We start from the raw sequence: 24,462 nt of genomic DNA on the forward strand, positions 1-24,462 counted from the left end.
TCATGGTATGGCAGGAGTATGTAACATGTTTGGCACAGGGATCTGTCCAGCATGTGGCGATCCTTGTAGTAGGACAGTGGCTGTCCATGATGTATGTCTTTCAGATCAGGATATGTACGTGTAGCATGTCCAACATCACAGTGTAGCACATGTCTTTATGCAAGGTAGCCAGCAGGCTGCATAGTGGAGGTGAGGATTGTGAAGGCTGGCATCACCCATCCACGCATGGCCAATACCCCTTAAAGGTGATATGTGATCCGATATTGGTCACCCAAGTGCTGAGTATGCCTGTCCAATGATCTTCATGCTCATGGATGGCACCCTGTCATGACATGGGTGCCTCGTATGACTACCTACTAGGCCTGGAGACATCATCAACTCAGGGAGGTGAACTGCACAGCACCATCCCTTACACAGTGCCCATAATGTTGACCATTGCCTAGGTGGTAGTTAATGGGTACAGGGTTATTCACCTAGCGGTGACAATGCTATTATCAGCTGTCAGATTGTGCACATATGTCACACAACTCATCCACAAAGCCCATTCTGTATGCTGTCCACAACACTGAGACAGCTATTGCTCCTAGGTCATGGCCATTCACATCCTTACATACACAGATGCCTCCCATTTGTCTGTGTGCTATGGGCTACAATGGGGGGGGTACAAAACATTAACCCTGTTTTACTGTAGCTGCCACTGGTGTGATATGCACATGTCACTCTGACACCTTTTGTAGTGTTGATTCTGTCAAACGGTCACTGGTAGAACACTCCTGTGACATAAAAAGGTATATCTAGTATACTCAGTGTAGCTGGAACACGGTATGGATGATGATGTCCTATGACCTGTCACAGGTATGCTATGCAGTGTGAAATCATCCGTACTGTCATCTACTTCTGTACTGCCAACATCTACGTTGATAAAGGTTTATAGACTTGCAGGCCATACTCAGCAGGGTAATAGTGCAGTGCCTCCAGTTATGACTGTCGTCTCCACGTGTGGGTTGCAGTGCATTTATATTATCCAACACCCTATCTGTATTGCATATTCATGCTCAGCACTTGTTCAGAACTTGTGAGCACTTCATGAGCTACTAATTACTATAGTACCCATTCCAACTCATTTCTTACAAGTACACTGTCTGTCCTTACATTTCCAGCTTGCTTACAGTACAACAGCTGTTGTACACACATAACTCACATATCTTGTGAAACGTGGTTGAATACACAGGCATGTCCAACTGTCACATACCAGTGCTATTGCCTGTCTATATGATGAATATGGTGAACATGTGGCAATAGAGCAATTGTCTCATGTACACAGTCAATGCTCACCTCCCAACATACGACACTACAGCCTGTGGGAGATGCGCATATGTAGCCATGCTGGGGGTAATCCTCTCACCAACCCAGATTGAACCTGACATTCATGTGGGGACGTGTAACATTTGCAACACAACCCACTCATCACATAGTCTCACAACATCTCCACCACCACAGGCCACACATAGTATGAGTACGACATTTGCAGAAACTCTCCATACTCTGTGTAGGCACCAGAGGCAGCCCCCATCACCAAACACAACAACAATTACTTATAGCCCACAGACTCATGTGTGCCCATCAAATACAGACAATAGGGTGTTATAACATACCCAATACACTAGTCATAGGTGACTCTGTAGGCGGTCACACTGATGCCCCACTCAACAGGCTACACAAGGCGATAGTCGCTTACATCTAGCTGTTGGGTAACTGGTTCTGCAACATAACCTATGCACCCATGCCACACCTCACCAGGTACAATTTGACTGTCATTCTCCATGTTAGTGTGACTGCCCTGAGATGTAACTTCCCAGACTGCATGTGCAGGGACATGCAATAGCTCTCCGGTCTTGTAGCCCAGAAGGTATCGGCCAAGCCCTGGGGAGCATTCTGCATTCATCCAGACTAGATACCACTGTATAACAACTGACTGTTTCACTTCAACAGTTGCCTATGCTTCTGCTGTCATTCCACAGGCATCCAGTATCTGTCCATTTTGAATGACATGGTCAACAAAACACGATGCTTTGGCACAGATGACCTGCACCTGTCAGCCCTGGGAGTACAGATAAAATGTAAGGCTCTTGCTCCTCCTATACTGCCTGTCTTGCACAGTTTCCAATAACATTCACCACCAGAACGGGAACAGGCGAGCAAAACATGGGGTCATGTGACTCAATGCTTGACATCATCTCTGATGCACGCAGGCAAGGCACTCCTTATAATGGACCACTTCAATATCTCTGCAGTGACTGAGACCTGCCTCTAGGCTCTGCAGAGCACACCTGCACTGACAGGCTATATGCAGACCACACCTTTCAGTCATGTAACTTGGACCGGAACACCCACGGCTGAGGTGTGTCCATATTTCACTATGTTGTACACACCTCCTGGCTGGTTACTTAGCACAATGCATCAGAGGTGATCCACGTGCAACTGTGGCCAGAACTGCTATACACATTGTAACATGCTACGGATTCAACAACATACCCCACGGTTACCGGCCCTCATTTCTTGGTGTACTGGACAGTAGGGTTCAGACAGGTACTACTGATGTGCGACTGACACTACCCCACACTTAACTGGGATAGCTACTCATGTACTGACACATTAAGCCAACGTTGTCCAGGATTCATAACCTCCACTCGGCTGGATCAACCCATACACACCACCACCAAGACCAACAATATCCTAAACATGGACATTACCAACATGTCACTGGTGTTCCACACCTATGGTTATCCCCTCGTTGGTAGTTTCTGAACATATGCTAATCACCCTTGTTATCCACATCCCGGCACTAGACCCTTCATGGCATACACAGTGCAAGATTAGTACAATGCCTACTACAGACGTCTTATGACAGCAGTAGTAAACCTGTGCAGATGGACAATGTACATACAAATGCTGAAACATACCCCAGTGCACTTCATTAGCACTTACACGACTGCATGCATCATGCTATTCCAAACAGAGCCATGATGGTACCCACCAGATAATGGATGCCACTCTGGGGGTCCAGTTCCATGGACATAATGTACAACAAAAGTTGGAGGCTGTTGCAAAGTGGAGTACAATCCCATGGGTGGGGTAGCTCACTGGTCAGCCTCAGTAGGGCTGCGGGATCCCTTATCACATCCTCCAAACCTAACTACATAAACATTACTGCGACAAATTCCAGGGTGTACCACAAAGCATTATGGAGGTATGTCAGTAGTCAATGGCAATACCCACATCTGCTCTGACATACGACGGTTACTCAGGAACATTACAGAACCGAGTGATGTTGGCAACATCCTGGTGGATGGGTTCAATGCTAACTTTACACCCTCTCACTCCCTACAGGGCCATAATCCATGCAGGAACATTGCGGGGTCCCTGCGGTCACAACTACACAGTTCCAACCTGCACTCTCTAAGGCCTGGAACACAGACTCCATGTGACCATCCAACATCCCAGGCTGTGATTTACACAAACCTCAGAACGACATGTCTCCCCACTTGGCCACCAGATTCACTAATAGCCTTGTATCAGACATTGTGGCCCCTGAATGGCGCACAGCAACAGTTATCACACTCCACACAGGTGGTGCCACAATGAACCAGAAGAACTATTGCTCCATATGTCTTACTGGACTGTTCTGCAAGGCTATGGGGCACATCATCATGGAAGTCATTCACAGAGACATTGGTGGGCTCCAGACATTTGATGCCACCCAGGTTGGACTTGTTAGGGCCAGACCATGGCTCCTAAACCTGGTAGACTCCTTTGATACAGTTACCAGGGTAGTTGATGATGGTAAAGGGGCCACACAGCCTACATTGTCCTCTCTTTGGTTTTCAGCACCGTTCTCCATTCTGGTATTGACAACATACACATCCACCTGCACATCGACCCCTACGTCTCAGGATGTTATGCAAAGTGGCTCACGGACAGGACCCACACAATGAGGGTAGCATACCGTAGTACCTACTGTATTTCAGTTACACTTGGCATACCACAGTCCTCAGTCATAGGGCCCCTCATGTTCGGTATATGCTTCCCTGAGGTACAGGCTAACACAGAGGGACTTTCCCTGACTAGGTTTCCAGACAACTGCATACAAGGCGCCATGATTGATCCACCAGCTGATACAGATTCCCTCCATAAGGGTGTCACTGTGACGGATATCTGATGTCGATAACATGGCCTCAAGCTGCATGACACATGGTGTATGAACATCCCCTTTGGATTACACCAATCACCCACTGACTATCACATAGGTGGTAGTCCCCTACATACATGTGACATTATACGGGATCTTAGTTCACACGTATGTAGCACCCACTCCTTTGATAACCATATTGCCAATGTGGCCTGGATATCCTTCTACGTGGCTACCCTTATCTATACTGGGTTTGTAGCCGGAACAAAGGCACCCATTGTACCTCTAAACTCCTGACGTATACACACATTCAAGGGTACAACACCCTGTTTAGGGTGTACCTTACAGAACAGCAACGGCTTTACATACCACAACATTAACACACCATGAGGATTATTGAGCTCCAAAGGTTGATGTATGCGGCAGAACTACGGACACCATGACTGTACACATTTGCATACTCAGGGGTGACCTCTGCTGAACATACAGGGCGCATGTCCACAACAATATCCATGGATATACTCCACATAAGCAACATAAGCAAAAGCCACTGAGAGCAACATGCTCATGGATATGTGCACAAACGCAATGATGAGTGGGATGTTCTTGAGGGTTACATTCCAAAACCAGGCACTCACCATGCTTTGGAACATGATTCCTATGTACATCACGCAGGGACACTCAGTAGCACTGTTTATGAGATACCTCACTTGGTGGATGGTAGACACACATATACGCCAGGTATCACTGCAGTGGCTGTACTGTGCAGAGGTGCAGGTAACACATGGCTCTGCTGTTAACAGACAGAACACTACCCTAGAGAGGTGCCGTCGGTGTAAACACTGTAGTTGGGCTTACACATAGACTTGCCAGACAGCATAGTACCTCACCATGAACCTGTGAAGCTATTACATGTCCTTTGTGCATGGTTAATTGAGTAGCTCTTCCATTTCAATTAGCTATCATGCTGTTACAGTGTCCCGTGACTACAAGCCATATGTATCCTGTTATTGTGTATTGTACATGCCAATAGACGATACCTTTTGTTTGCATGATATAACTGTTATGCTGTGTAGAATATCTGACATATCTACCTACAATACTGTACATTACACATAGTTTACATATTATCCCATAATGCAAAGCATACTTGCACAGCAGGACCACCTTAGGCATGTTATTGTTGTTATGTGCCCATACACATGCCTACTGTGACAGTTATATCAACATATACTATCCCCTGCTATGGAACATACTTGTTGGACATACCCTACCACTGACGGTGGGTGGTGTGGAATTGTTCTCTTTAAAGCCCTCATGTAGCATCCCTTGTGGTGTCTGTGATGTTTACCTTGTGGCCCACAGCAGGACACACAATTTCTACAAGCATTACTATGCTCAGCAAGACGTCACTACATAATACCTTTTTCCCACTTTATGCATTGCGGACATTTTTAATTAATTTAAAACAGGCTATACATACACTAACATACTGAGTGTTCTACATACCTTTCGTACATATCTCTCTAAAACCTTTACTGTTTAAACGGTTCTATGGTATCAGCATACGGTTTGAATGTATGGCAAGTCATCCTTATATACGTCGATACCTATAACATGTGGTTTCCTGCCGCCAATTGGTGTTCCTGAGTAAATTATTACATGCACATCAGCTGTGCAGCTACTCCATTCACCAATTACGTGGCAACAGTTGGGTATAATTGAATTCTCCACTTGGGCGTTGCCCTTTTGCCCTACCTTTGTGGAGACGGCCTGTATGTGTTTTGTTGTGTGGAATTGCAACTGCTATTTGTAGAGACACGGATATTTTGGATTCATGTCCCCCGTGGATTGTGTGTGATGGCTAGAGTATGTGGTTCTACATGTGAGTGTACCTGTCATCTCAATCATCTGATAAGGGACTATTGCAAACAAAACCTGTAACATCACTGTCTGTTCCATTATACAACAGCTACAATTTCACATGGTGCCTTTACAAATGTGTTTCTCACAAGGTATGTTAACGCTTCTGCAGATGTAATTGAGTGAGTGGATGTTTGTGATGTTATTACAGTCTGTATTGCTATTGTTTCATGTGTGGCAGATGTACGTGGGTGTACATAGCATATACAGGTTTGTGTGGACTGCATTTCTACTTATTCCATATATGTGTGTGGGCTCCTTCCCTAATTGAAGACCTATCAGTTAGTAGACTGAAACTATGGTTGTTACGGGCTTATACATTGAGCCATTGTTAATTGGTTTCTATATAGTATGCAGGTGAGGTTGATACTTCCATACCTCTGGAAATACAGCGATATGTAAAGGAATGTTACTAAATGACAGCTGTCCCATGTATTTCTGTCACAGATATTTGCACTCATTGCAGTTGTGTTGGTGACTGAACCTCTTTGGCATGGGTTGCCACCTTTTCAAATGGCCATATTGGGACATTTGCAGGACACACATCGGTGTTTACAGGCCGACACATACCCACGGTCAGTACACAGGATAGCACATACTTTTATCCTGAATACATACTTATTCTTGTAGCACTTTAGCTACTTATCATGGTTCATGTAGCATTTACGTTTTTTAGATACAGACATAACTATTTAATGCAACTATTACAGAATATATGAGACATAATTATGTCCTACAATCTCGGATGTTTGCCCTTTTTAATATTTTTTGTCAGGACACAACTGCCCAGGGAGGGGCTGTCCCTCTTAAAGTGGGACAGGTGGTAACCATATGCCTATGGCCAGCTATAACCACACCTACCGTAATGATCTACCTCCGAGTTAGCAGTAACAGACACACGATGCAAACACACACACACACACACACACACATTACAGTCCCATGGAAATGCACACTGCACCCTCAACACACACATACACAGACTACGGCAATCACAAACACAGTTGAACACAGTACCTACATGGACCGCAACACCCGCAGTGATAACTAAATGTCCCTTAATATCGTGAAAATATTACACGCGGTTCTAGTGTTCCGGTACTGTGCTCTTTCGGTCTTTCAGCCTCGTGATTACGCATGTCGGTATGTGACACATTCCATAGTTGGCAATATCCTATTTATTTGTACCTCCATGGTTGTGTACATGTCATTGACCTATCTACATATTTGCTGATATAGGTGAATCTGTATATATCAACATATATCTCTCTATCACCCTTTGATATATATATATATATATATATATATATATATATATATATATATATATATATATATATATATATATATATATATATATATATATATATATATAGGTTCATAGGTTCATACTAGGCTATCTGCCCTAGGGCATTTATAAGCCTAGCCAGAATGTGTTTGGCTTTCGCCACCCATTTTAAATTTATTTTGCTATGCCCTTTTTCGAAGTTAGTATACTGTGCCTCTGTCTAACAGTGACACAGAAGTGATACCCGGGGTAAGCCTATGATCTCCCATCCACTCATCAAGATTCCTCTTGAAGAGATTCAATGAGGGACTCTGCCTAACCTGGACTGGGATTTTATTCGAGAGTGAAGGGAGCCTCTGGGTTATGAATCTGTCCCTCCAGCATGTCCTATTTATTTCAGTGCTGAGGTTCAAGTCTCTCGAGCGCATAACTCAATGGGATTTGGATTTTCTGAGGTGCAGCATGTCTATTAATTCCGGGCTGGACATGGCTTTATACGTCAGGCACAGATCGCCTCTGAACAGGCGGTATGCCACTGAGTAGAGCTGGAGTTTCTTTAACCAGGCAGCATATGGCATCTGTTTGAGCCCTTTGAGCCTCTTGGTGAGGTACTTTTGGGGTCTTTCCAGTTGCTGCAGGTGTCTGGTAAGGTACATCCCAAAAGGGGCATTGTACTCAATTATGGGCCTGATGAGGGATGAGTAAAAAGGCACGATGACCTCCCCTGATCTAGATGTGAATCCCTTCATGATTAGGTGGGCTATATAAAATGTTTTCTAACCACTTTGGCCACGTGGTTGTCAAATGAGAGATTGCTATCAACTTGGGTCCCCAGGTCCCTAATTACTTCTTCTGTACTTAATGGATTACCACCTATGTGGTAATTTGTGGGCACTTTGTTTTTGCCAAAGGGGATGACTATACACTTTTTGGCATTTAGCTTGAGGCCATGGCTCTGGCACCAGTTGTCTCTTTCTCTGAGGCCCTTTTGGAGGATGCTTGTGTCGGCTGGAGAGTCGATTATGGCACCCAGTTTGCAGTCATCTGCGAACATGGTCAGCCACAGTCCTTTCGTGTTGGCCTGTACCTCCGAGAAATATATACCGAACAAGAGAGGTCCCAGGACTGAGCCTTGTGGGACACCACTTGTAACTGGTTTGGAGTCTGACATGGCTCCAGCAATTCTAACCATGTGGGTTCTGTCCTTGAGCCAGTTTGCAATCCATCTAGTGACATAGGGGTTTATATTTAATCTGGTGAGCTTATCTATAATGCCCGAGTGGGGTATTGTATCAAAGGCTTTTGCGAGGTCCAGGTAGGCTGTGTGGACCACCTTCCCCTCGTCAATGGCCTTGGTGACTGTTTCAAAGAAATCAACCAGGTTTAAGAGGCAGGATCTGCCCTTAACAAAGCCGAACTGGGTAGGATCCAGTGTTTGTAGGTCCCCAATATCTTTATTTATGAGGTCCATGATGATCCTTTCCATAGCTTTGCAGACCAAGCTAGTCAGGCTTATGGGGTGATAGTTTCCAGGATCCGTTGAGGCACCACCTTTATGGAGAGGGACCACTGTTGCTGTACGCCACTCTTTGGGCACATATCCTGTAGTAAGGTTGAGATTGAACAGTAGTTTTATGTTTGGGTTTAGCTCTTCTTGGAGTTCATGTAGGATGCAGCCCGGGACACCATCTGGTCCCATTGATGCTGTGTTTTTTGCTTTGGAGAGGGTGGCTCTTACCTGAGCATCTGAGATGTCAGGGGGGCAGCACTCTGCTGGGATAGATATTTGCCCTTTTGTTGGGGGGGGGGAGAAGTTTGCGCTGAACCTGTCAGCTAGGATGTTGGCAATGTCTGTGGGTTCGGTGTATTTTTTGTCATTTTGGACTAATTCTGAGCATATCTGGAATTACCACCCAGGATCCTAACATAACTAAAGAAAGCCTTGTGATTATCCTTAGTGTCCTGAGCAATTTTTCTCTCGAAGCTGGCCTTAGACAATTTTATGTGTGCCCGTAGTTTTTGCTAATACTGATCAGTGTTGCCTTCCCTTTTTGGGATTTTGCTCTATCATTTAGTAGCTTCCTCCTTCTATTGTATAGTTTGTTTATGGCTGGGGTCCACCAGACAGGACATCTGCCTTTGGAGGATTGGGTCTTGGTTTTATTTGGGATCGCATGATCCATGCATTCCTGAAGGTGTTCATAGAATGCGTTTATAAAGGATTCTGCGGTCTGGGCCATATTTTCCACAGGCCCGGGGGCTTTGAAGGATTCCACCTCTGTTTTGAGGAGTGTGAAATTTGCTTTAGAGAAGTTTTTCACTGTGGTTTTTTGGGCATGGGGTGGGGTCGGGATGTGAATATCCAGTGAGATTAGTTTATGGTCTGATCTTACCAGTGAGGGATACACTTCTGGTCTGGAGCATAGAGTCCCCGTTTTGGTGATGATCAGGTCCAGTATGTTTTCCCCTCTCCTGGGAGTGGAAACAAGTTGTTCCATAGCATTTGAGTTTATAAATTCTAGGAACCTTTGGGCTAGGGTGTTGGAGCTAGAGTAATGCTCCCTGTCTATGTTTGGGTAGTTGAAGTCGCCCAATATAATGGTGTTTGGAGAGACCTTCATATTTTCCAGTGTTCTCAGGAAGGCCGAGTGGGGTTCCTGGGTTTGGAAGGGTGGTCTGTAGCAGGCTATAAACTGGAAGGCAGTTTTACCCACTGTTAGTTGCACTTGGATAGTCTCTGATGCTTCGTGCTTTGCCACCAACCTGGAGGTGTGGGTATCTTTGATGAATATCGATACTCCCCCTCCTTTTGTGGTTCGGTCCAAGTTTTGGGGCCGAAAAGCATGGTATGAGGTATAACCTGGTAGTGCTGGGGTGCTGAACCAGGTTTCTGTTACTGCACAGATATCGATGTTCTCCATGCTAAGGAGAGTTTCGAGTGCATGCATCTTGAGGTTTAGACTTCTGGTGTTGAGTAGCATTACTCTTAGTTTCTTATCCCTTGTGATACCTATGGAGGTGGGTTTGTCTTTTAAGCCTTGCCTAAAAAAGGCACTATGGGGGTAGCAAGAGCCTTTGCCAATATCCGAAAGCCCAGGGGTGACAGGTGCAAGCCGTCCCTAGTGAAGCATTGTGGCTTGTCGAGCATATCATCCCAAGCTGACAGGCATTGGATCCCCTTTGAATGACACCAGTACTTAAGCCAGTTGTTGAAACTGATCATCTTGTCTTCATATTGTGGCATCATTCTTGGTCAGGGTAAGATGCTACTCAAGGTCAGGGTCATATGGGCCTGGGCTACATCATCAGAGAGCTCCTTTATGTCTCTTTTCATGTAGTCCAGGGAGGTACGTCTCAGGTCATTCACACCAGCATGGACAATGACTGAGTCATATTTGTACTTGCCTTGGAGTGACCTGAGTGCTTGTGTTATGTGGCGGATCCTAGCGCCCGACTGGCATAACCAGTCAGGAGGAGAAGGAAACCACACTCACTACAATTCCAGTCTCACATACCCCCACACCTGTAATTACTAGCAAATACTACAGTCTATATATATATATATATATATATATATATATATATATATATATATATATATATAAAACAGCGAGAGTGACAGGCAGAATACACCTTTCATTGTGTACATGTCGGTATATACTGCTACCTGGACTCCACACGTTTGTGTTTGAACCTGTCACATTACACACCTGCCGTTGGTACATCTTGGGTAGCTTAGTGTTAGGTGATTGTGTACATGATTGCGTGTTCTACTCCTGGCAGTGATAATTTTACCCTTCAGAGCAGGCACTATTAGTACAGGGATGAATAATGCTGGTTTCAGCTGTTCTGGACATCACTGACTGTGATCTGCACAATATTCAGAGATGCTTAGCCCTGTTTCGCGCATATCCGTATAGTCATATTTAAATGACGCTTACCAGCACTGGGCAACACATTTTCCCCCTAACATGTACTAAACATGATCTGATGACCTGCATCCGACATGCATTATTCGTGCCTTTGGGATTACGTTACATCCCTTGCAGGACGTGGGACCGGGAACATGCACGACAGTCACTGCATTTACCACTTGGGCATCTGGGATTTGTACACATGTTATAGCGTTTTGTATGTGGACTGTACTACAGCTGTTACTCCATACTGCGATCAAATGGGTAACTCAGTAAGTTTACTTATGGATGAGACCTATTAATGGTATGTCCAAGTGATGTTTAATGAATGTGCTCCAGCATTGGGTATGTATGTCACAGTGAGCCACACACTATAATGTGCTACACCTTCACACAACCGTAGGTGGGGCATGCTGGGGTGACAGATACCTGTCATGGATACACCCCATGCTTTGCCAGTACATCCATGATTACATTATATGGAACCCCTCATTAACGCACCAGGGAATCCATGCAGAGTGTGTGGGGAACACTGATTACACACATGGATCCCACAGTTGGCAATGCTCCACTGAGCAACAGTTGGTTACTTGATGTTGTGGCAGCAGCAGACACTGTTTGCCTTGATTGATGAATGGACTCTGACAATCGGGCGTGTGCCTACCAATGTACCTAGGAACCTATATACACAGTACTGACATATGCTGATAGGTGCGTGTACTGTTCAGGTGTTGACATTCCTTGTCCCAATAGCTATTCTGTGTACAATGGCTGAGGGCTGCCTATGTAAGATTCGCACAGTAGGCCACCTATACATTACAATTTACAGGTGGTCGTGTGTGTGTGCCATCCATTTTACTGTGTGTGCAGGTGGAGAGGTGTGTCAGTCAATAGGGGCCTACACTGTCAGAGTATGTGCTATATGTTCCCTCTTTGCCAAGGCATAGACATATTGGGCACACCTCCGTCTGCCTACTGGGGCTGGCACAGGGTGTTCGTGGTCTGAATCCCTCTGTGCCTGTGATGGCCTTGGCAATTATGGTGGGCTGTGAGGGCCTTCACCATTTTGTCCCTGCTGCAGCTGTTTCTGCAGGATCATAGTATGTAGCATGGCACATACTATGAGGATGTGGGCACATGTGCCTGGAGAGTACTGCAAGGCTCTACGAGATATGTCCAAGCAATAGAGCTGTGATTTCAGCATCCTGAACACACGCTCTATGATGATTCTGGTTTGTGCGTGTGCCTCATTATGGCATTCTTGCATGGGTGTGTGTGTATTTCTGATGGGAGTCATCATCCACGGCTCCAGTGCATAGCCAGCATCCCCCACAAGGTGGCCATGTGGGATGTCTTCCCTGACAAATACCTGATACAGCTGTGAGGCATGCCAGATGTGGGAGTCATGGTAGCTTCCAGGGTTGTCAGCACACATATCCATGATAATACCCTAGGCATTACACATGACCTGGCAGTTGATGGAGTGGTATCCCTTGTGGTTTTTGTAGCGCCTACCATGCTCACCGGGTGGTGACTTGATTTGTATGTGTGTGCAGTCTATCACACCCACTACCTCTGGGTAGTATGCCACATGGTGGAAGAGATGCATATTGCTGGCCAACTCCTCCTGAGTTCGGGGGAAGTATATATGCTCATTGGCATGTGGTAACATGGCATCCAGGAACTGGTGTAGTACCCTGGATGCTGATGCCTGTGAGATCCCCATTATATCTCCAGTTGGCCTTTGAGAGGTACCTGTGGCTAGTATTCGCAAGCTTACACATACCTTCGTGTCCACTGGGATGGGTTCCCCTCAGTTGTTTCTGGATCTCAGGTGTGGCTGGCACAGCTCATCTATTTGCTGTAAGATGTCCTGTCCACCCTGTAATGCTCTACTATCTCAAGATCATATAGCCCCTGGTAGGTTACCCTTGGTCTGAACACTCTTCTCCTCCTCCGGGGCCTGTGGTGGCTGTCAGCATCATCCTCCACAACACCATCAGTCTCTAACACATGGTGATGAATCACAGCTATGGCAGCTCCCAACATGAACATTGTAAAGGTTCCCCATATGTTTACACCTATGGTGAAGTGTTTGGGAATACACAGGTGTGAGTGGGGTGCTTTCACGCTTTATACTATTGTGCTGTGAACACCGATGATGTCATAGGGTTTGTATGTACGATCGTAGCTACAGGGTATCTTATATGTTTTATGACAGGAACTACTATTGTGGTGAATTTGGTGTTGAATTACATTTGGCTGCCATGGATTACCTCTTGCCCTTCCCTTTACATTTCTTCACGTTTCACCTTCCATTTTCTGGCATGCATCCAGCAGCCTGCTTTCATTTGTACTTTCTTACACCTGGCTTATCTTGCGTAATGTGTTCTATGGCCAGTCTACTGCAGGTTTGCTTTGCTCTGCTATGACAGTTCTCTTTTCTTTGCAATCCGACACCTCCCCTATCCTGTTTTGCAGGTTTCTGCGAGCAGACTTGTCAGCTGCCATCGAGTGCCCGCTGTGAGTTAATAGGTGTTAATTGCTCAGTTGTACTCCAATTACCCTACTGCGGCATTTCCTTATTTTCTTCCCCTGACCTTCCTGTTTGAGCTATGGTGAACGGTGCGTGAGTCTGCTTACCAGGTTTCGGGCACATTTTCCTCCCTGTACACATGCACTTTCAGGCACCATATGTGCTCTCAGCTAAATGATGGTATACCTACCTCCCCACCCCTGTCCTGCAGCTTTGCTTAGCAACGGCCAAGCCAGATTTGCATTGCTCCAATGTGCTTACAGCTATGGTGGCACACCCTACTGCTGTTGTCATGTATACCTCTAAGCCACTCCTCAGTGTTGTAGCGCTGCGCCATATGGTACATCCTTAGTCCGGCGGGACGTTTGCGATTCACTATTGCCTGCCTCATTTGCATGGCATTGACTACTAATTCCTGGTTACCGTGCCAAACACTGTCACAGACCCTTAGCAACCCTTGCAGCTTGGTTGTAGTGTACCATGCATACCATTGAGTATTATGGTGAAATCATGATTTGTATTACATTGCGATTTTATGACATTTGTTTATATTTTCTTTGTGTTCCCGTTTGCGCACACATGCCCTGCGGTTGTACTTTGCGTTACTGTGGACCTGACATGAAATGTTGTTTTTTAGGTGTTGTGCATCTTTTCTTATGCCATTGGCTGTATATTTAGCCATTGGCATATGTTAACTTTGTAATACATGAGTGTGGTCCGCTTTCATAGCTCCGATGTTCTGTTTGGAAAAATGTAAACTGTGTTTTTTGGTTTACATTTCTGTGGGCTTACGCTACGCCTGCACCACTTCATGAATCGCTATGTACCTTCATTTGCATGGTGTGGCACTGCGCATGGGGTGATTAGCATACCTAAGCCAAGGGCTGCACAGATCTGGCATATGCTGGTAGTGCACGTGGAATTGGATCGTACCTGAATCACTCGGCGGCCATGTTTGGCGTTATACCACCTATGCTACGCCTGCGCCTGGCGCAAGCTTCATGAATCCTGGGGATAGTCTATCTATATCTATATCTATATCTATATCGATATCTATATCTATATCTATATCTTTATAATACACACATTTATGAAACCACCTCTTAGTTCACACAGCCAGGGATGAAGGGTAGAAGGAAAACTGAAGAAATGTCAAGCGTAGAAGGAAAACTGAAGAAATGTCAAGCAAGTCACTCATTCTGCAACATATTTGTACCACCTCAGAAGAACTGCAGATGTAGGCAGCAAACAATATCAAAATGCAAAAATACTACAGCCACTCATCCTATTGTAAATGTTTGTAAAAATAAACTATTGAACAGCATTCAGAATGGATGGGCATAACCAGATAATATTCCCACATATTTTGGAGAAGAAGAGTGATATAAGTAAAAACAGTTTGTCTAGTTGATAGGTAAAATCAGTCAGTATAAGGTGCATTATAATTTCTGCTGGCTAAATAGATTTGCACTGCAACAGAACAAAATCTACGTGCATCAAATCAAATGGAGAAAGAAAGACTTGGTCCAGTATTAAATACAGTAGATCATTGTGTTATGAGGAATATATGATGTGGCATGTATTCTAATAAGACAATAATAGTCATGTGGTTAAATGGTGAGGCATAGGTGAAGGGTAATGATTAATGGTTTAAGCCAGTTGTAGGTAAGGGGTGTATTAGAAAAGAGATATCTGGACAAGGGAACAAGGAATGTCATTGATTGTATAACAAAAGAGAATCTTCTGTAAAATATCAATGGTTCATAAATTTATATTGCACCTGTCTTATGCAGCAAGAAACATTCTTATTTTTTTTGTAGTCGGTGCCTTGCACATATAGAAAGAAAGCAATTCAACAACATAAACCACAGCTACTTTTTATAGCACTCTGTACATATCTTCAAACAGCCACCTCCTCAACTACAAAAAAAAAAAAAAAAAAAGAGAGAAAGAGAGAGACAGCAGGAGATAGAGAGGCAGCTCTCTGCTCTCTTGCAATTGAAAAAAAAAGAACTTCAACAAGCAGCATGCCACAGTTAGTAGCACACACACATACACACCTCATATTAAGCACTTCAGCCCAGCTATAAATACAATGTCAGCTATCATTTTTCAGTGCCTATACTGTCCTAACAGCACCTGCCTTCAGTGTTCCCAACAGCTTGCACCCAGGGCAGCTGCTCTATTTCTCTTGCTGTAGTTGTGGCCAAGAATACAGACATACTGTGTCACTAGTTAGACAGAGTGGTGGCCCATGATACAGAACCACTACAAGGCATCTAGATGTCTAATAGCCTGCCTGTATTGCCAAGGATTGTGACGATTTCTAAGCAAATCCAAAGCAGGCAAATATTTCAGACAGACTCATATTATCTGTAGTCCATCCCAAATGTACTGCACAATATCTGTTCTCTGGAGTATGTGTCCTGATAAGGAGTCCATCATAAAGACTAAATCTAATGGTATTCTGTCCGGTAGTAAAGATTTTAACAAATCAATAAGTATTTGTTTTTTTGTATAACATCAGAGAATTTCAAAGTGCACTTTAAAACATAAAAACATCTAATTTACTTAATGTCAGCTCTGAATCCAACAAAGAAGTTTTCATAGCTACAAGAAAAGATTTAGAGATTACTAATGTTCTGTGTAACAGATACCTACTTGAACAGCTGAAACTACATAATTCTTCAGCGGAAATATAATCTGGGGGGCTCAGAAGTCTTAATCTGTCTCCCTGGACAGTTTCAAAGAATCTCATCTTATGCTACACCTACCTATTAAAATTAATCTCAAAGCCATCTTGCATTGATGGCCTTTCACCTTGCTACCCATAATGTCTGCTGCAGAGGGAAATGTATATCTAGGTGGAAATCATTTCCAAGCCTTAATTATCACATCAAAAGAGAATAGAACGTGATCTGGTACAAGATTAGCAAGGGTATGTTTTTTCTTACATATGAAGGTCACTGCCACATTTTAACAGAAAGCCATTCATTTATTTGGTGTTTTCTGCAGTCAAAATGATACTTAACTATAACAGCATAAAAATTTATTTAATATGAATATCTTTAATGCTTATATAATTAGAGACTGAAATCAGTCCAGTGGTATTCAGTACATTACCCCAGTCAACAAATTAAATAAATAAATAAATAAATAAACAAACAAACAAATAAATAAATATGTAAAGCCAGGTCTGTGGTATGTTTTGCAAAGGTGCATTTCAGCAATGTCTTTATTTCCAAAATGCCTAAGATGTAACAGTTCATAGTTGTACACCATTTGTAGTACAAATATAGATATTCAGTATAGGATGACTAGGCAGGGACACCAAGCTATTCACATGTGACGTAACTGTTGGCCCATAAATAAGTCATTCTTCACTATCTTCTGAGCAGTGAAAATTGCACTTATCTAATATAAACTTAGTCTCCTACCAAAATCACTAAGCTTCTGTTTTGCAGAATTTAATCATCCTTCTGTACATTTTTAATATGCACATTACTGCACTTGATGTATTATGTATAATATATGTACATAGATAGATAGATAGCTAGATAGATAGATAGATAGATAGATAGATAGATAGATAGATAGATAGAGATATATTTCATTTTTACTTATGAGTTGAGGAGATAAAAAAAAAACATTTGCATTGTTTCTGCATGATTTCACTACATGATATACTGGGTCTATCTGAAAACGCCAAAATCTCGAAACACCGATGACGAGAACACCGACACCGGAAGATCGACAATGGAGAAGACTGACAGTTGAGAATCTCAATGCTGAGAACACCGACATGTAAAGGTAAGTGTGTGATAGGGATGGACGTTAGGGTCAGGGTGTGGGTAAATTAAGTGTGCGATAGTAATGGTCTATAGGGTTACGGGCGGGTTAGGTGAGATAGGGTTAGGGCGTGGGTCAGTTGATTCTGCGATAGCAACAAACGTTATGTATAGGGGCAGATTAAGTGAGCTAGGGTTAGGGCACAGGTTAGTTGAGTGTGCAATAGTGACGGACCTTAGGGTTAGGGTTTGGGTTAAGGTTAGTGCATAGATAGTTGTGTATGTAAGGTTCAGTGTAGGTTTGTAAGGTTTTTAGTGTGACTGTGTTGTGTGTGTGCTTTTTGGACAGGGGATTTGTTTTGTTTGTTGAGTGTCAGGATTGTGGTTGGTCGGGTATGTGACGTTTCGTGTTTCTGAACTTTCGGTTTTGTGGTGTCGGTGATTTCATTGTCTGTGTTTTAGCGCGTCAGTGTTGTCAGGTAGACCCATATATTTTAATCGGGCTTGTCAATACATTTTATTTGGTTTCCTTCAACATATTCTCCTGCACTACAATATGTCAGGTGCTGTATTCACGACACGGGAATGTTGTTTAGAATATTCCTATAACACAATCTCCAATAATCTACACATAATACACCAGTAAAAGCACTGCAAATGCCAATAACTTTTCAGCCTATGCAGTTTATGTTAACATCTCAAATAAAAATTTGCACCTATATCGCTTTCCTGTGACCAGGTTGATGGCAATATATTAATCTCTTCTCATTATTAATTACATTTTAATAGATCCAATGAGATGTCTTCATGATCTGATCATTGTAGAACATTCAGCCTTACTTGTTCTTTCTGCACCATCTCATGCAGTATACTAAGTCAATTAATACTAGTATACCACCCTAAGTAGAAGTACTATTAGTAACATGCATCCACTCCAGAGTTGTCAACTAGCAATATATTAACATCAGTGATAAATATGAAGAAACCAGTTGAATTTCACTTAAGAGAGAGGTGGTCCACAATTTAGCCCAGCCTCACTTTCAGAGATAGCATTGTATCTGAATATAATTAGACTGCCACCAAATTAATAACATTGCTCCAAAAATGTTACAATATTATAAATAACAGTCCCACATCCAGAAATATATAGATTATTTAGGTAGATTAAAGTATGCCATATTAAGTAGTCTGGTAATAGGTGTGTGGCCTTTAGTCAGTCAATATATCAAAACACCAGTTATTTTTCTTTATTAAGATTTTTATTGTTTCTTAGTAGTCTGATATGATTCATGACAATATGCAGTGTGATATTAATATAAATGAATCACATGCAATAGCAAATGTAGGCCTAGGACAGCACAGTGCATTGCCAATATTTGTTGAATGGTAGAAACTACATCAAGAATTGTATTGAAATTCTTCTTTATTTCTTGAATCCTCAAATCTCTGCATTTCTGTTGACACTACCATTCCCTGTCATGTGTTATTCGATTTTTGTCTAGAGCAGATCTCAAGCCTACCTTCATATACAGTCACTAAGCTCTCTATCGCATATTATAATGCCACTAAGAAGAACTTGTTTCATTTCAGTACCCCTGCACATCTTGTCCCAATCTATATTTGAGTAAGAGCAGTTTCAAAGCTTATGACCTCACCAAGATTTTCCCTGCCAAGCAGCAGGTGAGCAGAATCCACTGCAGTGCAGTTATTTTTCATAGATATTCATGTCATCACTATACTTGTCTTACTGAGTAATTTCACGTCCCGTACTACTTGCTGCTGGCTATCTAAGACTATTTATGCCTCTACTAGGGGAATCCATTTATCATATTCCCCAGTTTTCTCATTAGTGTTATTTTTCCCTAAAATAATTGCTATTGCAAATGCGTTTGATCACCCCAACTAAATACGCAAATGTATTCTATGCTTTCTACTTTAAAGGTCTCACTCAGAAAATTGGTAAGGATGCTGTTATCTCTAATTATGTTGGAGACTATGAGATCAGATGCACTTTGTTCAGTACTGTTTAGATAGAATATGTGGTCTTAAGTCTCATTAACAGAACTGAACATAACTTTTTGTGTTTCCCTCTTAAACAGTTGTTGATGCTATAGTCCAGTTCATATGATGCCTTATTTAAGTAAAGCTCTACAAGTCATATATTCTACAGCACTGAAGAAAATGACATTTATCAATAATCAGGCATTTGTCTTTCCTTTCATCTGCCCTATACTTAATTTTGTGCTAGTTGCTTTCATGGTACTCTAACTGCACGAGTGAAGTTTTCAATGCCTTGATTGAAAGAATCATTGAATCTTCACCCAGAACTGGATTTCCTGGGTATGACTACATCTCTTATTACCTGATTTCAGAGTGATCAGTGATGGCCTTATGGTTGTGTCTTTTACTTATCCTGATGATTTTACTACGGACTGTCAATATGGATACCTCACAAGGCTTAGTCTTTGTTGGTTTCTTTTCTGTTCACTACTCTAATCTGATTTTTCTCCATTTTGTGTGGTACATGTAGCATTATTCTACAATCTGATTTTTCTCCATTTTTTAAACATATTCATAAAGTTGTGTCATACATGTAGCATTATCCTCTAATCTGATTTTTCTCCATTTTTCAAAACTTATTCATAAAGTTGTGTGGTGCATGTAGCATTATCCTTTGTACTGATCTGACATTGAGCCTTGCATGTCATTGAACATGTAGTTAAATAACTATTAAATAAGTAAAGGTTTATGCTTCAATGGGACCAGAGATTAAGTTGCTGGTATACAGAGCAACACTGGTGAAGTGTCTACATATATGACAGTGAGGTAAACCAGAGTGCTACAATAAAGGTTTACATACTTCACTTGTAAATATTAGAACAAGGCAAATGGGGAAGAAATGTTAATCATATTCAAAAACTCCCTCAACTCGCACCTTCTTAGTACCTGGTTATGCCCTTGTATCACATAACCCTACCCATACTACTATTAACTCCCCAAATTCCTCTCTGATCACATGCTGGAGCTCTGATCCCCTGTAGGCTTGGTCATCTGAAAGGGTACTTTTAACTGTAGAATCTTACTTGATATATTTTCTTTTCTTACCAATGTATGACTGACATTGTCTTTTTACCCATGTTCTATATCTTCTTTTACCTGGAGTGTTTTTATTAATTCTTTTTATATTACTATGCTCAGCATACATGATGTAACCTGTTTTGTGTATTATGCTGGATGTACTGGATGTACTGTATTTGTATAATTTGATGTTGGAGCTTTTCTCCCCAGTCCTCCACTGAAAATGGACCTGGTCCAGTCAGAATTTCCTGGTTAACAAATGTAAAATAATAAATAAAATAAATAATAATAAAATATCTGCTATACTCCCTCAGAATCTGAGAGTAAAGGGACACAGTACAAAGAACTGACAATGAAATGCAACATTTAAATTCATTAAAAGGCAAATGTGAGAACAAGATAACAATGATAATGCATATCAATGAAAATAATTTCTATAACAAGCTCCAGTAAGTCATAGCCTTTCATAAGCTGTGCACCTGGATATTTTGTTAGTTCCTGAAACAGTGCATGTGGAGTACAATTTATTTAGGTTCATAGGTTCATAGGTTCATACTAGGCTATCTCCCCTAGGGCATTTATAAGCCTAGCCAGAGTGTGTTTGGCTTTCACCACCCATTTTAAATTAATTTTGCTATGCCTTTTTTTGAGGGTAGTATACTGTGCCTCTGTCTAACAGTGACACAGAAGTGATAGCCGGGGTAAACCTACGATCTCCCATCCACTCATCAAGATTCCTCTTGAAGAGAGTCAATGTGGGACTCTGCCTAACCTGGACTGGGATTTTATTCCAGAGTGAAGGGAGCCACTGGGTTATGAATCTGTCCCTCCAGCATGCCCTATTTATTTCAGTGCTGAGGTTCAAGTCTCTCGAGCGCATAGCTCGATGGGATTTGAATTTTCTGAGGTGCAGCATGTCCATTAATTCCGGGTTGGACATGGCTTTATACGTCAGGCACAGATCGCCTCCGAGCAGGCAGTATGCCACTGAGTAGAGCTGGAATTTCTTTAACCGGGCAGCATATAGCATCTGTTTGAGCCCTTTGATCTTCTTGGTGAGGTACTTTTGGGGCCTTTCCAGTTGCTGCAGGTGTCTGGTAAGGTACATCTCAAAAGGGGCATTGTACTCAATTATGGGCCTGATGAGGGATGAGTAAAGAGGCACGATGACCTCCCCTGATCTAGATGTGAATCCCTTCATGATTAGGTGGGCTATATAAAATGTTTTTCTAACCACTTTGGCCACGTGGTTGTCAAATGACAGATTGTTATCAACCTGGGTCCCCAGGTCCCTAATGACTTCTTCTGTACTTAATGAATTACCACCTATGTGGTAATTTGTGGGCACTTTGTTTTTGCCAAAGGTGATGACTATACACTTTTTGGCATTTAGCTTGAGGCCATGGCTCTGGCACCAGTTGTCTGTTTCTATGAGGCCCTTTTGGAGGATGCTTGTGTCGGCTGGAGAGTTGATTATGGCACCCAGTTTGCAGTCATCTGTGAACTTGGTCAGCCACAGTCCTTCCGTGTTGGCCTGTACCGCCGAGAAATATATACCGAACAAGAGAGGTCCCAGGACTGAGCCTTGTGGGGCACCACTTGTAACTGGTTTGGATTCTGACATGGCTCAGGCAATTCTAACCATGTGGGTTCTGTCGTTGAGCCAGTTTGCAACCCATCTAGTGACATAGGGGTTTATATTTAAGCTGGATAGCTTATCTATAATGCCCGAGTAGGGTATTGTATCGAAGGCTTTTGTGAGGTCCAGGTAGGCTGTGTGGACCACCTTCCCCTCGTCAATGGCCTTGGTGACTATTTCAAAGAAATCGACCAGGTTTAAGAGGCAGGATCTGCCCTTAACAAAGCCAAACTGGGAAGCATCCAGTGTCTGTAGGTCCCCAATATCTTTATTTATGAGGTCCATGATGATCCTTTCCATAGCTTTGCAGACCAAGCTAGTCAGGCTTATGGGGTGATAGTTTCCTTTGTGGAGAGGGACCACTGTTGCTGTATGCCACTCTTTGGGTACATATCCTGTAGTAAGGCTAAGATTGAACAGTAGTTTTATGTTTGGTCTTACCTGAGCATCTGAGATGTCAGGGGGACAGCACTCTGTTGGGATAGATATTTGCCCTTTTGGTGGGGAGGGGGGGGGGAGAAGTTTGCACTGAACCTGTCAGCTAGGATGTTGGCAATGTCTGTGGGCTCAGTGTATTTTTTGTCATTTTGGACTAATTCTGAGCATATCTGGGAATTCCCACCCAGGTTCCTAACATAACTAAAGAAAGCCTTGTGATTATCCTTAGTGTCCTGTGCAATTTTTCTCTCGAAGCTGGCCTTAGATGATTTTATGAGTGTCCGTAGTTTTTTGCTAATACTGATCAGAGATGCCTTCCCTTTTTGGGATTTTGCTCTATCATGTAGTAGCTTCCTCCTTCTGTTGTATAGTTTGTTTATGGCTGGGGTCCACCAGACAGGACGTCTGCCTTTGGAGGATTGGGTCTTGATTTTATTTGGGATAGCATGATCCATGCATTCCTGAAGGTGTTCATAGAATGCGTTTATAAAGGATTCTGCGGTCTGGGCCTTATTTTCCACAGGCCCGGGGGCTTTGAAGGATTCCGCCTCAGTTTTGAGGCGTGTGAAATTTGCTTTAGAGAAGTTTTTCACTGTGGTTTTCTGGGCAGGGGGTGGGGTCGGGATGTGAATATCCAGTGAGATTAGTTTATGGTCTGATCTTACCAGTGAGGGATACCCTTCTGGTCTGGAGAATAGTTTCCCCATGTTGGTGATGATCAGGTCCAGTATGTTTTCCCCTCTTGTGGGAGTGGTAACAAGTTGTTCCATAGTATTTGAGCTTATAAATTCTAGGAACCTTTGGGCTAGGGTGTTGGAGCTAGAGTAATGTTCCCAGTCTATGTTTGGGTAGTTGAAGTCGCCCAATATAATGGTGTTTGGAGAGACCTTTATATTTTCCAGCATTCTCAGGAAGGCCGAGTGGGGTTCCTATGTTTGGGAGGGTGGTCTGTAGCAGGCAATAAACTGGAAGGCAGTTTTACCCACTGTTAGTTGCACATGGATAGTCTCTGATGCTTCGTGCTGTGCCACCAACCTGGAGGTGTGGGTATCTTTGACGAATATTGATACTCCCCCTCCTTTTGTGGTTCGGTCCAAGTTTTGGGGCTGAAAAGCATGGTATGAGGTATAACCTGGTAGTGCTGGGGTGCTCTTGGGAGCCTTGAACCAGGTTTCTGTTACTGCACAGATATCGATGTTCTGCATGCTTAGGAGAGTTTTGAATGCGTGCATCTTGAGGTTTAGACTTCTGGCGTTAATTGCATTACTCTTAGTTTCTTATCCCTTGTGATACCTATGGAGGTGGGTTTGTCTTTTGAGCCTTGCTTAAAAAAGGCACTATGGGGGTAGCAAGAGCCTTTGCCAATATCCAAAAGCCTAGGGGTGACAGGTGCAAGCCGTCCCTAGCGAAGCATCGTGGCTTGTCGAGCATGTCATCCCAGGCTGACAGGCATTGGATCCCCTTTGAATGACACCAATACTTAAGCCAATTGTTGAAATTGATCATCTTGTCTTCATATTGTGGCATCATTCTTGGTGAGGGTAAGATGCTACTCAAGGTCAGGGTCATACCGGCCTGGGCTACATGCTCAGAGAGCTACTCTATGTCTCTTTTCATGTAGTCCAGGGAGGTACATCTCAGGTCATTCACACCAGCATGGACAATGACT

This window comes from Protopterus annectens, chromosome 2.part0 (assembly GCF_019279795.1).
Source record: "Protopterus annectens isolate FY-2018-M chromosome 2.part0, PAN1.0, whole genome shotgun sequence".
Taxonomy (NCBI): Eukaryota; Metazoa; Chordata; order Ceratodontiformes; family Protopteridae; genus Protopterus; species Protopterus annectens.